Source organism: Giraffa tippelskirchi, chromosome 5, assembly GCF_054371585.1.
Source record: "Giraffa tippelskirchi isolate mGirTip1 chromosome 5, T2T-mGirTip1v1.2.pri, whole genome shotgun sequence".
In the NCBI taxonomy this organism is placed as follows: Eukaryota; Metazoa; Chordata; class Mammalia; order Artiodactyla; family Giraffidae; genus Giraffa; species Giraffa tippelskirchi.
In genome coordinates this window covers 7,189,988-7,205,604 of record NC_137279.1, presented here as the reverse complement: position 1 = coordinate 7,205,604, position 15,617 = coordinate 7,189,988, and the positions used below count along the sequence as shown (strand labels likewise).

Sequence of the window (15,617 nt, the reverse complement as noted above, 5' to 3'; positions counted from 1 at the left end):
ATGCAATAATCAGGAAATTCCCAAGAAGTTCAGGGTAAGATGATGGAGAGGGGACCAGCTTGGGACAAGTTAACTGAGTAGCTTTGTAGCCTTGTGTGGTTCACCTTGTCTGAATGGTCCATTCAGGGTCTGAATGGATGACTTATGTGGCTCCCATGAAGTCCAGGACTTCACATGCGAGGCACGTAATGAGCCTTTTAAACAGCTGTGAAAAGATAACAATTATTAACATGGTGGGAGTGTGTCACAGTCTTCTTGGTTGCCTACTACTGCCTCCATTCTCCAAGGAGAAAAAGAACAAGGAGTAGGCAGGGGAACGTGCCGAGGGTGGATTCTCAAGCACGGAGACTGAAGGCAAACGATATTTCCTCCGGATGAGAGACAACAGCCTGAGATCCTGTGCCTGAAGCTTGACCCATGGAGATGGGAGTGAGGACAGAGGGGTTGAGGAGCCCAAGACAGCAGGATAAGAGAATGTTATGGGTGTAGAAATGTGATAGGGTTCTGGGATTTTAGGGCATAAGAACATAAGAGAGGACAGACGATGGCTATAGGAGTTCCTGTGGGCCAACTATTTGGATTCCACTGAAAGTCAGAAAGAGATGAGTATGAAGATTGAAATCTCTTTTAGGGCTATGCATGCAATGGGATGGGCTTCCCTAGTGGCTCAGATGATAAAGAATCTGCCTGCAATGCAGGAGCCCCGGGTTTGATCCCTGGGTCGGGAAGATCCCCTGGGGAAGGGAATGGCTACCCATTCCAGTATTCTTGCCTGGGAAATCCCATGGACAGAGGAACCTGGCAGGCTACTGTCCATGGGGTCGCAAAGAGTCAGATGCGACTAAGCACCGCACAACACAGAAGTAGATAGTTTAACAGTCTAATACATAGATAATCTAATCATTAGCCTGCCTCTGCCTGAGGGTTCCCTTCCTCTGGTGTGCGTTGGTAAGGAGGAGGATTTAGGTCAGGCCCCTATTGAGTTGATCACCTGACATTTACAGGTCAGCATTCTGTGCTTATCCTCACTGTTTCCAGTTCCCTTTGTTGATGGTTAAATCCTGAACTTGGCCTCCTTGATGGATGCTGAGCCCTCTATGGGCTCCCTTGAAGGGGTAAACATAGGATAGGAAAACACTTTGCTTTACCCTTCACAACATCACACAAGAATGTATAGGACTATCAGATTTTATGGTAGGGTTGGGGTAACAAAAGGGAATCCCAATTTTGAAAGAGAAAAATTTATAAACTATGCTAATATGACTTTTCGCATACTCCAAGAAAGAGCACTAAGAAGTCAACCCTCTATAGGGTCCCCCCATGGGAACTACTAGTTCTAATCTTGTTCCCCACTTCCACCCTTCTGGATGATCTCCTATTCATCTTTTGGGAAATGGCAAGCTTGCCCATAAGAAGTTGTTCTTGCCTCAGAATTGCCCCCTACGCACCCTCTGACATTTTCTCAGCAATGCATTCCTCAAGTGTAAGTTATTCATTTTAGAATAAGGTTATGGATATTCAACAGGATAGTACCTGGTGGGCTTGGCAGTCCACATTTTGCAGAAGGTAGCTGGGGTGTGTGGTGAGGGGAGTTTGGAACTCCAAATCCTGCAGATCAGTCCTGTGGACATACTTGTCTTCTCGCATTCAAATTCTCCACAATGCAGACTTTCCTCTTTAGTCTTCCAAGTGTGTAGCTGGTAACTGTTTAATCAGACGTCCATATAGACATCCCAGGACAAACATTATTCTCAGAGATGATACAGCCTAAACTCACCAGGAGAAAATAAATATTTTCTTAACTCCTCCATGTGCAAGCTTACCTCTCTGCAGTAGTTACAACTTCACGTTCACGGCAGGACAGAATTCTCAGTCCTCTTTGGTTGCTTTCTGTTATCATTGTTGATAGAGGACCTTTTTCAGCAATAAAACCTCCAAGTTATGCTGTAGGAAATGATCAATACTGGCATGAGATTCGTCTATTGTATAGAGAATCTGAAAGGCTTAACCCTAAGACACAACTAACTGCAGATTCATTCTGTGGGTCCCAGCCCTGAGCAGGGAACAAGTTACTTTTCATCCAAGGCTCCAGAGGAGGACCATCTCACTGGCTTTGACCTAGAAGGGCCCAGACAGGATGCAGCTTCAAGCTTGGGATAGGACAGTGTGTGTGTGTGTGTGTGGGATAGGACAGTGTGTGTGTGTGTGTGTGTGTGTGTGTGTGTGTGTGTGTGTGTGTGTGTGTTAGAATGGACAGATAGAAAAGCAAAGAGGAAGGTAGGCCAGAAAAGAAGGGCCTCCCAGACACCAACCTCTGGACTAAAAGGAAAAACTGTGGTAATCTTCAGAGCAATTTAGTTTCTCCCTTTAGACTCCATTTCAGATTGTATCCCCTTGGGCCTGCCAGAGTACAAAATAAGGCTTATCCCTGAATCAAATACCACCATGACTTGCCCCCTAAGTATGTCATTCCCCTTTCTGAACTTTAAAATGTACTGCTTTTTCTCAATTAAATCACTGCCCTCCTCTCTCCAGGAGGAGTTGTCCAGTAACAAGACTCTGAGAACTCCTAGCTTATCACTAGAAAGTCACCTTACTTGTTTAAAAACAATCTACTTAATGTAAATTACTGAGCTACAAGAAGTCATTTAAGAAAAAATAGAAATATGAAGCTTCTGTTCCTTAAAACATGCTTTCACTTACTTTACTTCATTTACGTATTGTTTTTTTGCAATAGCCTACGTTTGTCTTAAGCCAAGAATTCTGAGAGCCTCAGCAAGAGTAACCGTGCTCCCCAGTGCTGTAATTCCAGAGACGTTTGCTCTCTGGTAAAACTAGGTTATTTATTAGTGTTATCCTCTTTCTGAAACGGCAATTTTCCTTCCTGGTTTAAACTGTCATTATTTTTTGGCCACAGCTTCAGTTAAACAATCCCAACTATTTTACAGATGGCCCCACATTCCAAACTATAATATGCTCCAGAGCCTTTTCTATAAACCTTATACATTTCTACTCTTACCTTTCTCATCTCTTTTATACTCAGCACAATCTATCATCCATAACAAAGACTATTTGAGCTGATGCTGTAAAACCATCCCAGACTGGTCTCACCAGAGCACTGGTGTGTTAGGTGGCTGTCAGCCTGTTCTGCAGAGAGCATTCCAGGAACCTGAAGACTGGTAATGAACGCAGCTTGGTGGATAAAAGGGTCAGAAAGCATTCCTATTTCCTTTCATTTTCTTTTTTTTTTTTCAGTTTTATAAAAGTGGTAATGTTATAACCCTTAAAAGAAAAACCTCATCTTACTACCCAAACACAAATTTCATTTCATATTTTTCACATTCCCTTATAGTTTTGCCTTGTATGCACTCATCTTTTTTTTTTTAAACACATATTTTGTGTCGTGAATCTACAATTATGTGTTTGTTTTCCACTTGATACTGTATTAAAACTAGTTTTCATGTTTTTACCTTTTTTTCATATTTTTACCTTTTCGCGCTGTCACGATCTTTCACAGTGTTACTTGTCCTCTACGGTCTGTTTAATAATTTCCTTACTACTGAATGGTAGCCATGCCTCCCTAGCATTGCTCAGGGTAATGATTAACCACTGCTTAATACAGTTTAATAGGCATAATGAAAAAAAATGAGTTATAATAATTTTCTATAATTGCGATGATAAATTCAGACCTGGGATAAGGTTCAACTTGGGAACAAGATTACTTTATGTATCACAGCTGACACCGCCTCTCCAGGGCTGTTGCTCACTCGAGACATTTTCCCCTGAATGGCAGCCTGGGCAACAGAGCAGCAGGGGTGCTCCCAGGTAGGGCTGCCTGCGTTGTAAGCCCGGCTTCACCTTTACTGCCTGTTTCAATGTAGTAAATTATTTAACCTCTTTACATCTCAGTTTCCTCCTCTGTAAAATGACTATAATGATGGGATTATTCAAGGATTACATGATCTAACACTTACATAGCACTCAGTAAATGTTAGCTGTCACTACTGTTTTAGCCCTTGTGACCTATTGACGGATGCAATGAATCCTCACTTGGACCTGCAGTTGTATGAATATGAAGGAGTGTTTTAGTGAATTTTCATCTGATATAATTTCCAAGTGTATCTACAGGGAAAAATGTTTAAAACTATCAAAAGATTAATCAGGTTAATTAAACATTAAAAGGCTAATGTTTAAACTATCAAAAGGTTAACTACCAAACTTCAAAAGGTTAATAAATAGGTGAAACCTCTCCATCCATGAAACAATGGCAAAAATTAAAATATGTAGCTTTTTAAAAAAATTTATTTTTAATTGGAGGATAATTGCTTTACAGTGACTGTGTGGATCACAATAAACTGTGGAAAATTCTTAAAGAAATGGGAGTACCAGACCACCTGACCTGCCTCTTGAGAAACCTGTATGCAGGTCAGGAAGCAACAGTTAGAACTGGACATGGAACAACAGACTGGTTCCAAATAGGACAAGGAGTACGTCAAGGCTGTGTATTGTCACCCTGCTTATTTAACTTATATGCAGAGTACATCATGACAAACGCTGGGCTGGAGGAAGCACAAGCTGGAATCAAGATTGCCGGGAGAAATATCAATTCCCTCAGATATGCAGATGACACCACCCTTATGGCAGAAAGTGAAGAACTAAAGAGCCTCTTGATGAAAGTGAAAGAGGAGAGTGAAAAAGTTGGCTTAAAGCTCAACATTCAGAAAACTAAGATCATGGCATCCCATCACTTCATGGGAAATGGATGGGGAAACAGTGGAAACAGTGGGAGACTTTATTTTTCTGGGCTCCAAAATCACTGCAGATGGTGATTGCAGCCATGAAATTAAAAGGTGCTTACTCCTTGGAAGGAAGGTTATGGCCAACCTAGATAGCATATTAAAAAGCAGAGACATTACTTTGCCAAGAAAGGTCCGTCTGGTCAAGGCTATGGTTTTTCCAGTGGTCATGTATGGATGTGAGAGTTGGACTATAAAGACAGCTGAGCACCGAAGAATTGATGCTTTTGAACTGAGGTGTTGGAGGAGACTCTTGAGAGTCCCTTGGACTGCAAGGAGATCCAACCAGTCCATCCTAAAGGAGATCAGTCCTGGGTGTTCATTGGAAGGACTGATGCTATAGCTGAAACTCTAATAATACTTTGACCACCTGATGTGAAGATCTGACTCATTTGAAAAGACCCCGATGCTGGGAAAGATTGAGGGCAGGAGAGGGGACGAGAGAGGATGAGATGGTTGGATGGCATCACCAACTCAATGGACATGGGTTTGGGTGGACTCCGGGAGTTGGTGATGGACAGGGAGGCCTGGCGTGCTGCGGTTCATGGGGTCGCAAAGAGTCGGAGACGACTGAGTGACTGAACTGAACTGAATCTATGTGGTGGGGAAGGGAATGGCAACCCACTCCAGTATTCTTGCCTGGAGGATTCCATGGACAGAGGAGACTGGCGGGCTACCGTTCACGAGGTCACAGAGAGTCGAACAGGGCTGAGTGACTAACGCTTTCACTTTTCAGTCTATGTGGAAGAAAACTATTTGAGGCATCTCACAGATTTCCTACAGAGAACTGTCTGGTAGGCCATTTAACTTCTATACTCTATTGAACCCAGTCAAATGTGTTAATATTCATACAGTAGAATAATGCCTGAACTTAGTAAGTATATGGAAGTGTTTGCTAATACACAAAGGAAGAAAATGTATCCCAAAGTGTTGATACTCTTTTTAGTTTTGCCTGATGTGATTGATAATTTGATTTTTATGGAGATTTATATGGATGAACTTAATTTTATTTATATGGAGATTTTGGTAATTTCTAACTTACAGCTTTTACTGCAGTGCTGCTGGTGAGCATCTTCAGGCATGAACCTACGTATTTTCTTCTTTTAAAATACTTCCTTGAGGATAACAATCTAGGAGTGGGTTTGCTCATGAAGAAGTGGTTTCATTCTGAGAAAGGTTTGCAGGAACTGGGCAAGAGGGAACAGATCTAGGGAACAGGCACTGCTGGAGATGGCAAAGTCAGGAGGGCTGCTGAGAGGCGGGGACCTTCCTAACAGTGTGACGGCTCAGTGGTGCTGGGTGTTATCCAGGAGGAAAAACCAGAGTGGCGTGGTGAAAAGAGGAATGGTCTGGAATCTGAAGAAATGACTTTTAGATCCATCTATTCCTGAAATGTAGTTGCTTTGTCTTTCTGGGTCTTGTTTCCTCTAAAATCTTTCCCAGTATTAGGTTCTAAGAGTCCTTTAGTTCTTAAATGTTAATTAAATACCTTTTACACGCCAAGATCTGTGTTCAGCAGGTAAAGAATCCACTTGCAATGCAGGATACACAGGCGATGCAGGTTCAGTCCCTAGGTTGGGAAGATTCCCTGGAGGAGGAGATGGCAACCCGCTCCAGTATCCTTGCCTGGAAAATCCTATGGACAGAGGAGCCTGGTGGGCTATGATCCATAGGGACTCAAAAGAGTCAGACATAACTGAGTGACTGAACACGCAATGTAGCACAACAACATGCCAGGGTCTGTGTTCTGTACTAGGGATGCAACAAATAAGTGAAATACAGTAAGTCCCTTGATGGAATTACACGAGACAATTAAAAAGGTAAATTTAGAATTGATAAACTCAAGTGATAGACAAATACAGAAGCTTTTGGAAGCATGAGAGATGGGTGGGAGAGCACCCATCCCAGCCTTGAGGGGTGGGCCCTGGAGGAAGTTGGGAAAGTTTTCCTAGAGGAGGTGATGGTTGAGCTGAGTCTTAAAGGGTGAGCAGGAGTTAAGCAGACTATGGGGAGACTGAAGAGCACTCTGGGCAGAAGAGATGGCCTGGGCATAGGCGCAGTGGGAATAGCAGGATGCCTTAAGGGGACCAACAGTTCTGTGCCCTTGGGGAATCAAAAGCCCAGCAGGTGACCTGAGATGTGTCTGGGCCGGTGTCCAGGGTCCTTCCTTGCACATCACTTTAAAGAGTTTAGGTTTCCTACTTTCCATGTGGGTTTCCCTGGTGGCTCAGACGGTAAAGAATCTGTCCGCAGTGTGGGGAGACCTGGGTTCGATCCTTGGATTGGGAAGATCCCCTGGAGGAGGAGATGGCAACCCACTCCAGTATTCTTGCCTGGAGAATCCCCATGGACAGAGGAGCCTGGTGGCTCCATTTTAGCCAAGGGTGGCTTTGGATATATGCCAGCCTCCACTCGCAGCCAAGAATCTGTTCTTGATTACCCCATACATACCTTGACGTTTCTTTCCCCTGGACGCTCAGAGCACCTTGCTTTTGAAGATGACTGCTAGCTGTCGCTATTGAACAGATCCGGCTGCCCACAGCTGAAGACCAATGGTGTCCTAGGTTGCGGGGTTCCCGGTGGCCCTACCGGAGGCCGAGTGCCACCCCGCCTCCTCTGGGTCTGTTCAATCGTCCTGACAGCTGACGCACAAGTAAGGCATGCGGTGAGAGGTGGTGGTAGCCCTCGAGCCAAACCTGGGCACCAGCCGGGGGAAGGAATCGTGGTGATGCGTGGTCCGCCGCGCCCCTCACTCAGCCACTGGGTGGCGCTGCCGCCCCGGCTGCAGAAAAGGAGGCCGTGGAAAGGCTAAGTCTGGATGGGACTGCTTTGCTGCTTTGGGATGGGGTAGCTTTTGCATCCACGTTGTTACCTGGAGTTCAGGGGCCACAGGCTGGTCAAGAACAGTGTGAGAGAGGTCCCAAAGCACCCCCGCCCCCCCACCAAGAGTCCCAGGTCAGCCAACAATGCCATTTCTTGGGTCCTTCAGGCTTCTGTCCTGGTTGGTGTGTATCTTTTGACTAGTCCCGTTTCCACACTTTGGTTCCAGGTAGTGCCATGAGCCAATATGTGCTCCCGTTTGACTTCTGTTTCCTTTGCTTCCTTCCTAGAAACTCCCATCTCCCAAGCCTCCTCACTCAGCAGGTGCTCATTTGGTACCTTCATTTTTTAGGAATCCATTTTCCCTTCTCCTTTCTTGGCTGAGTGTGTCCTCACCCTGTGTGTCCTGGGATCTGTGCAGACCTAGGTCTACTTCTCCTGGCTCTTTTTCTTTTTTCCCTGTGGGCATTGTAGTTCTAAGTCCTATTTCACCTTTTATTTAAAACTTCTCTTTTTTTTTTTTCTTGTCTGCCTCTTCTTTTCACATTTGCCCTGTCCTTGTCCCTACCTCCCACCCCCATCTTTAAAAACTAGAGAATTTAGACATATTCTAACTCTAACTAGGAAACTTATGAGTCTAGCAACTAGAGAAGTTAATGAAGTTGAAGTCTAACAACTAGAAGGGGAGGATACAGCAAGTAAGGTGTGTCCTGACTTCCCCTGGCATCCTTTGTGAACTGGCGACCCTCTGGGTGGGATGGAGACCCAGGGGTGCTGAGAAGCTGACCCTGAAGCACACTGCTGGGGACATTGTGTAATGAGCATGGCTGTGTTTTTTTCCCTTAATGTTGCAAGTTAGTTTGGTTCACATACCTCCCTCGAGAAATGAAGGGATGCTCCTGGGACCTGATTACCACGTGTGTCCCTGTGCTCTGGGCACTGATGAAGAAGAATGTGGGCTCTTGGCAAATTCTCTGGACAGCTGGTAGGGCCAGAAGAAGGGGTACGGGTTCTACTCAACGTGTAACATCCTCAGAGAAGAACGGGAGTGCATTCTGAGCCAAGGGAAGGTTGTAACTCAGGTCCCAAAGGGCTGGTAAGTAGTGTAACGTGTGCTGACTTCTTCCTGCACAACTTTATTTTATTTTTTAAATAAATTTGTTTTTGGCTGTGCTGGGCAGGCTGTCCTCTAGTAGCAGCTCGTGGGAGCTCTTCTCTAGTTGTCGTCCGTGGGGTTCTCACTGCTGTGGCTTCTCTGGTTGCAGAGCACAGGGTGTGTGCCCTTCAGTAGTTGTGGCGCGTGGGCTCAGAGGTTGTGGTTCTCGGGCCCTAGAGCACACGCTCAATAGTTGTGGCGTGTAGGCTTAGTTGCTCTGCGGCATGTGGAATCTTCCCGAACCAGAGATCCAGCCATTTGTGTCTCCTGCATTGGCAGGTGGGTTGTTTACCACCGAGCCACCAGGGAAGTCCTCTCACACAACTTTAGAACCATAGTCTCCCAAGGGGACGTGTTGCAGGGACTACTGGGGTGTAGGGAGAAAAATATTAGAATTTCTCTGTATTTATTTTTTTATTCTTGTCTTTTTAAGATTTCTAGTTTTGTATATGTTTTGTGTTAGTAAATATTCAGTTCAGTTCAGTTCAGTCGCTCAGTCGTGTCCGACTCTCTGCGACCCCATGAATTGCAGCACGCCAGGCCTCTCTGTCCATCACCAACTCCCGGAGTCCACCCAAACCCATGTCCATCGAGTCGGTTATGCCATCCAACCATCTCATCCTCTGTCGTCCCCTTCTCCTTCTGCCCCCAATCCTACCCAGCATTAGGGTCTTTTCCAATGAGTCAACTCTTCGCATGAGGTAGCCAAAGTATTGGAGTTTCAGCTTCAACATCAGACCTTCCAATGAACACCCAGGATTGATCTCTTTTAGGATGGATTGATTGGATCTCCTTGCAGTCCAAGGGACTCTCAAGAGTCTTCTCCAACACCACAGTTCAAAAGCATCAATTCTGCGGCGCTCAGCTTTCTTCACCGTCCAACTCTCACATCCATACATGACCACTGGAAAAACCATAGCCTTGACTAGACGTACTTTTGTTGGCAAAGTAATATCTCTGCTTTTAAATATGCTATCTAGGTTGGCCATAACCTTCCTTCCAAGGAGTAAGCGTCTTTTAATTTCATGGCTGCAATCACCATCAGCAGTGATTTTGGAGCCCAAAAAAATAAAGTCTGACACTGTTTCCACTGTTTCCCCATCTATTTCCCATGAAGTGATGGGACCAGATGCCATGATCTTAGTTTTCTGAACATTGAGCTTTAAGCCAACTTTTTCACTCTCCTCTTTCACCTTCATCAAGAGGCTCTTTAGTTCTTCTTCACTTTCTGCCATAAGGGTGGTGTCATCCACATATCTGAGGTTATTGATATTTCTCCCGGCAATCTTGATTCCAGATTGTGTTTCTTCCAGCCCAGCGTTTCTCCTGATGTACTCTGCATATAGATTAAATAAGCAGGGTGGCAATATACAGCCTTGACATACTCCTTTTCCTATTTGGAACCAGTCTGTTGTTCCATGTCCAGTTCTAACTGTTGCTTCCTGACCTGCATACAGGTTTCTCAAGAGACAGGTCAGATGGTCTGGTATTCCCATCTCTTTCAGAATTTTCCACAATTTATTGTGATCCACACAGTCAAAGGCTTTGGCATAGTCAATAAAGCAGAAATAGATGTTTTTCTGGAACTCTCTTGCTTTTTCAATGATCCAGCGGATATTGGCAATTTGATCTCTGGTTCCTCTGCCTTTTCTAAAACCAGCTTGAACATCTGGAAGTTCACGGTTCACGTATTGCTGAAGCCTGGCTTGGAGAATTTTGAGCATTACTTTACTAGCATGTGAGATGAGTGCAGTTGTGCGGTAGTTTGAGCATTCTTTGGCATTGCCTTTCTTTGGGATTGGAACGGAGACTGACCTCTTCCAGTCCTGTGGCCACTGCTGAGTTTTCCAAATTTGCTGGCATATCGAGTGCAGCACTTTCACAGCATCACCTTTGAGGATTTGAAATAGTTCAACTGGAATTCCATCACCTCCACTAGCTTTATTCGTAGTGATGCTTTCTAAGGCCCACTTGACTTCACATTCCAGGATGTCTGGCTCTAGGTGAATGATCACACCATCGTGATTATCTGGGTCGTGAAGATCTTTTTTGTACAGTTCTTCTGTGTATTCTTGCCACCTCTTCTTAATATCTTCTGCTTCTGTTAGGTCGATACCATTTCTGTCCTTTATCGAGCCTATCTTTGCATGAAATGTTCCTTTGGTATCTCTAATTTTCTTGAAGAGATCTCTAGTCTTTCCCATTTTGTTGTTTTCCTCTGTTTCTTTGCACTGATCGCTGAGGAAGGCTTTCTTATCTCTCCTTGCTATTCTTTGGAACTCTGCATTCAGATGGGATACATACATTATATAAATGGGCTTCCCAGGTGGTGCCTGTGGTCAAGAGCCCATCTGCCAGTGCAGGAGACATAAGAGACACGGGTTTCCCGGGGTCAGGAAGATCCCCTGGAGGAGGGCATGACAACCCATTCCAGTATTCTTACCTGGAGAATCCCCATGGACAGAGGAGAGGAGCGTGGTGGGCTATAGTCCTTAGGGTCGCAAAGAGTAAGACATGGCCGAAGTGACTTAGCACACATATAGCCTGCATGCATTATATAAATAGTAGCTATATACCTATCAGAAATACATTTGCCTAATCATGCTTCCCTGGTGGCTCAGACGGTAAAGCGTCTGCCTGCAATGCTGTAGACCCGGGTTCAATCCCTGGGCCAGGAAGATCCCCTGGAGAAGGGAATGGCAACCCACTCCAGTACTCTTGTCTGGAAAATTCCATGGACTGAGGAGTCTGGTAGACTACAGTCCATGGGGTTGCAAAGAGTTGGACATGATGGAGCGACTTCACTTTCACTTTCAATCATGTTTTAATGATGAAGTGTGAGATCAAAACTTTCAGAGACCACTGCTCTGGAGAATCTCTGGAGCTTGCTGTGGACTCTACAGGAGGTCTGAGATGCTGGCTGAGAGCCGCCCAGCCAAGAAGAAAGGCCCACAGAGCCCAGCCTGTGTGGACAGACTTGGTGGCGAGGAGGGACTTACCTGCCCTTGAGAGGGAGCTTTCCAGAAACGGCAGCTGGATGCCTGTCCCCTGTGGATGTGAGTCGCTGCCTGGGAGTCACCCCAGGGCTCCCTGCTACCTGATATGTGGGGCCTTTTCTTACCTTCTTTACTGAGGAGAAGGAGTCATAGTTAGGGCCTTGCAGATGGTCCATCCCATCACCACGGTTGGGAGCCTGGCATCTGAGGGACGGTGTCCTACTCTGTATCTCAGACTTGCCTCTGAGGTGATTTATGTTTGTGACCAACATTTGCGGTTGCCTAACAGAACCCCATTTTTGTTTGAGGTGGACCTGTGCTCAGCTGAAAATTTCATTTCTCAACCTCTCTTGAAGGGAGGGGTGGTCCCAAGACGTGACTCTAGCCCATGGGATGCGAGCCGAAGTCCTGACCGGAGCTTTCCCACTGGCTTTTTGTTAGGGGTCGGGTTCAGCTGGTGCACGCTTTTAGCCTCTCACATCTCTCTCTCTCTCTCTCTTTTCGGCTTGAATCACAGAGGGATGCTGAAGGTGGAGCAACTGTCTTGGGACCCCACAGTAACAAGGAGGAGGATGGATAGTTGGAAATGCAGGAGTCTGGCTCCTGGAGGTGCTGGTCTGCACTTCCCAGACTTTTTGTTATCTCTCCTTGATGCACCCACCGTCCGGGGCTTTTTTTCTATTGCTCTCCGGGGAATGCAGTGCTAGGGAACATGAAGGTGGACTCAAGAGCTCGGACACTTGGGTTCAGGCCACGACTTCATGTGAGGTGCTGACACCCAGAGAGGTGAAGGATGTGGGTGTCCCCTGTCTCAGGGAGCCCTGGTTCCCTCTTCTTCTCCAGTAATGATAGAAACAAGCTGTTCTGTTTCTTTCAAGTCCTGGGAAGAGGAGCGAGGCACTGAGCTGGGCCTTTAAGAGCAACTAATTCTGTCAAGAATGTGCAAAGTGAAAGTCAGGGTGAGTGCTGATGCCTGCCGTGCACAGCTCTCCTAATACACATGCAGGGGTGTAACTGGTGGCTTCAGGTTGGCCCTGGTGAGAGTGTTCGCATCACTGAAGTAGGCAAATGTTACATTTCAGGCTTGCTTTCTTTTTTCTTTTCTGGAGAGTCAGTTGTTAAGCATTTACCAACACTCCTTTGGAAAGACCAAAAGTTTAGTTTATTAACTACTTTAATATTATAGCTTCTCTTGCCTTCCCCATGCCGTCTAATATGTGGTAAGTTGAGCAGAATCAAGGAGCAGCTGGTTTCTACTGAACACAGGCTGAAGTCTTCATATGTATTTGGGCCCAAGGTGAACCCTGAAAGTTCAGGCTGAAGGCAAAACTAATTTTATTTCAACTTTGGCTGTAAATTTGTCATCTAATCACGCCTCTGCTCGGTGTTCATCTCCTTTCTTCCTCATCAATCTCCTGCCCCCATCTTATCAACAATCTACAGGGCCTTAGCTCTTGTGAACCTGGCTTCTTGCCCCATTTGTGCTGCCCACGGAAGCCCCCGATTCTGGGTCTGTAAGAGCAGATCTTATGACCTTCCTTGTCTCTTGGAGCTGACAAAGGTGGCTGCACCCATATGGGTCCCGTACCATATGCTCTTCTCACAACGGACATGACACTCGTCTGTCGAGCTGGGGGTCTGCCTGGTCTCCTTGAAGTGGGGTGGATCTTCGTAACTGTTCACGACCAGCTTATGATTGGTCACCATGGGTAATACAGCTTCTGCCCGGCTCTGTCTCTCAGGACACATGCTTTAGGAGCCCAGAGACACCTTGTAAGAAGTCCGGGCAGCCCTGAAGCTGCTGTTCTGAGAGACCACGAGAAGAGGCCACGGAAAGCTAGGGACGCCAAAGGAGCCCTCGCTGTTCCAGGCTCCAGCTAGTCAGTCTTTCCAGTTCAGGCACAAGCTGCGTGTGTGATGGAGCCTGTGGACGATTCTAGCTCCCAGCCTTTGAGCCGGCCCAGCTGTGCTGAGCGGAGCAGAAGTGAGCTGTCCTCTTGGAACCCTGCCCAGACTGCAGACTCATGAATGAAAATACTGCTCTGAGGAACCGGAGATGAAGGCCTCAACCTGTATTTGGTGGGGGGGCACAGTTCAACCCATAACACTGCCATTACAGGAATCGCAGTCTGCTCCTCCGAGGGAAGCCATTCCTAATTTGGTCAGGTCTGAGAAGAGTGCTTCATGCAAGTTAGCCTCCTCATTCCATAGACTCATGCTCACACATACATGTGCACAGACCTCCCCATTATATATATATATAATTATATATATAATAATATATATATATATAATTTTAACATAAGTGGGATTATATTATACATATTTGTAAGCAACTTGTTTTATACACTTCAAGGTATGTCTGGAAGGTCCTTCCATGTGAGTACATATGCTATGCTATTCTTGTTATCATGATACAGTGGTTTCATAGTTTTGACACCCTGCATGCTCATTTGCTTCAGTCGTGTCCAACTCTTTGCAACCCCATGAACTGTAGCTCACCAGGCTCCCCTGTCCGTGGGATTATCCAAGCAAGAATACTGGAGTGGGTTGCCATGCTCTCCTCCAGGGGACCTTCCTGACCCAGGGGTTGAACCCCCATCTCCTGAGTCTCCTGCATTGGCAGGGGGTTCTTTACCACTAAGCCATCTGGGAAGCCCATTGACAGCCTATGGGTAGATATTAAAATTGTTTTTGGTGTTTTGGTTTGGGTTAGCTCTAACCACGTATGTAATTTTTGGTGACTTAAAATTTTCCCAACAGCTAGTATAGTAATTCCTTGTGGTAAAAGAATATTTTTGCTAAAAAAAATATTGCTGGGTGGTCTCCAGTTAGAGTCAGAATCCACTTTGCATGATAGATGTGGGGGGCGCAGAAGGAGGGTGGAAGCTGAGCACTCTGGGGTCGGAGTTAGGGAAGAGATGGAGCCGGAGGAAGCACTTGAAAGAGACCTGGCCCGGAGGGGCCTTTTGAGTTAAATGATGCCTTCCCATTGAATGTGAACCCAGCCTTCCTTCCCTCCTCTGAAACATTGGGAAAAGATGACAGTGTTCAAAAAAAAAAAAAAGATGACAGTGTTCACTAATACCTTCAGTGACAGTGGAATTGCTTTTGGAATTCACAAAGAAATGCTGAATTTTCATGTCACTGTGGGCGAAAAGTGAGTGATGAACCTCTGGGTTCCACATACAATGTGAAAACCGTCATCCTTGCAGATATATTTTTAAGCCTATTATGAACTGAACGTAGCAGGCTAGGTCCTTTTACATGGATCTCATCTAATGATAAAAGCCGTTTTGCTGCTGGTTGTTGTTATTATACAGTCGCTCATTTGTGTCCGACTCTTTTTGACCCCATGGACTGCAGCACGCCAGGCTTCCCTGTCCATCACCATCTCCTGGAGCTTGCTCAAACTCATGTCCATTGAGTCGGTGATGCCATTCAACCATCTCATCCTCTGTCATGCCATTCTCCTCCTACCTTCAATCTTTCCCAGCATCAGGGTCTTTTCCAGTGAGTTGGCTCTTTGCATTAGGTGGCCAAAGTATTGGAACTTCAGCTTCATCATCAGTCCTTCCAATGAATATTCAGGGTTAATTTCCTTTAGGGTTGATTAGTTTGATCTTTCTGTCCAAGGGACTCTCAAGAGTCTTTTCCAGCCCCACAGTTCAAAGGCAATAATTCTTCAGTGCTCAGCCTTTTTTATAGTCCAACTCTCACATCCATACATGACTACTGGAAAAACCATAGCTTTGACTATACAGACCTTTGTCGGCCAAGTAATGTCTCTGCTTTTTAATATGCTGTCTAGGTTTGTCATTGCTTTTCTTCCAAGGAGCAGCGTCTTTG

At 45.6% G+C, this 15,617-nt stretch overlaps 1 protein-coding gene across 1 annotated transcript in view; it reads left to right on the top strand.

The window, feature by feature from the left end:
* C5H1orf74 (chromosome 5 C1orf74 homolog) overlaps positions 1 to 15,617 on the top strand; it is a 111,231-nt gene that overhangs the window by 26,410 nt on the left and 69,204 nt on the right. Inside the window, exon 4 of the mRNA XM_081489686.1 lies at positions 4,334 to 5,590. The gene's annotated coding sequence lies outside the window, so the exon portion shown is untranslated. The remainder of the gene's footprint in view (positions 1 to 4,333; positions 5,591 to 15,617) is intronic.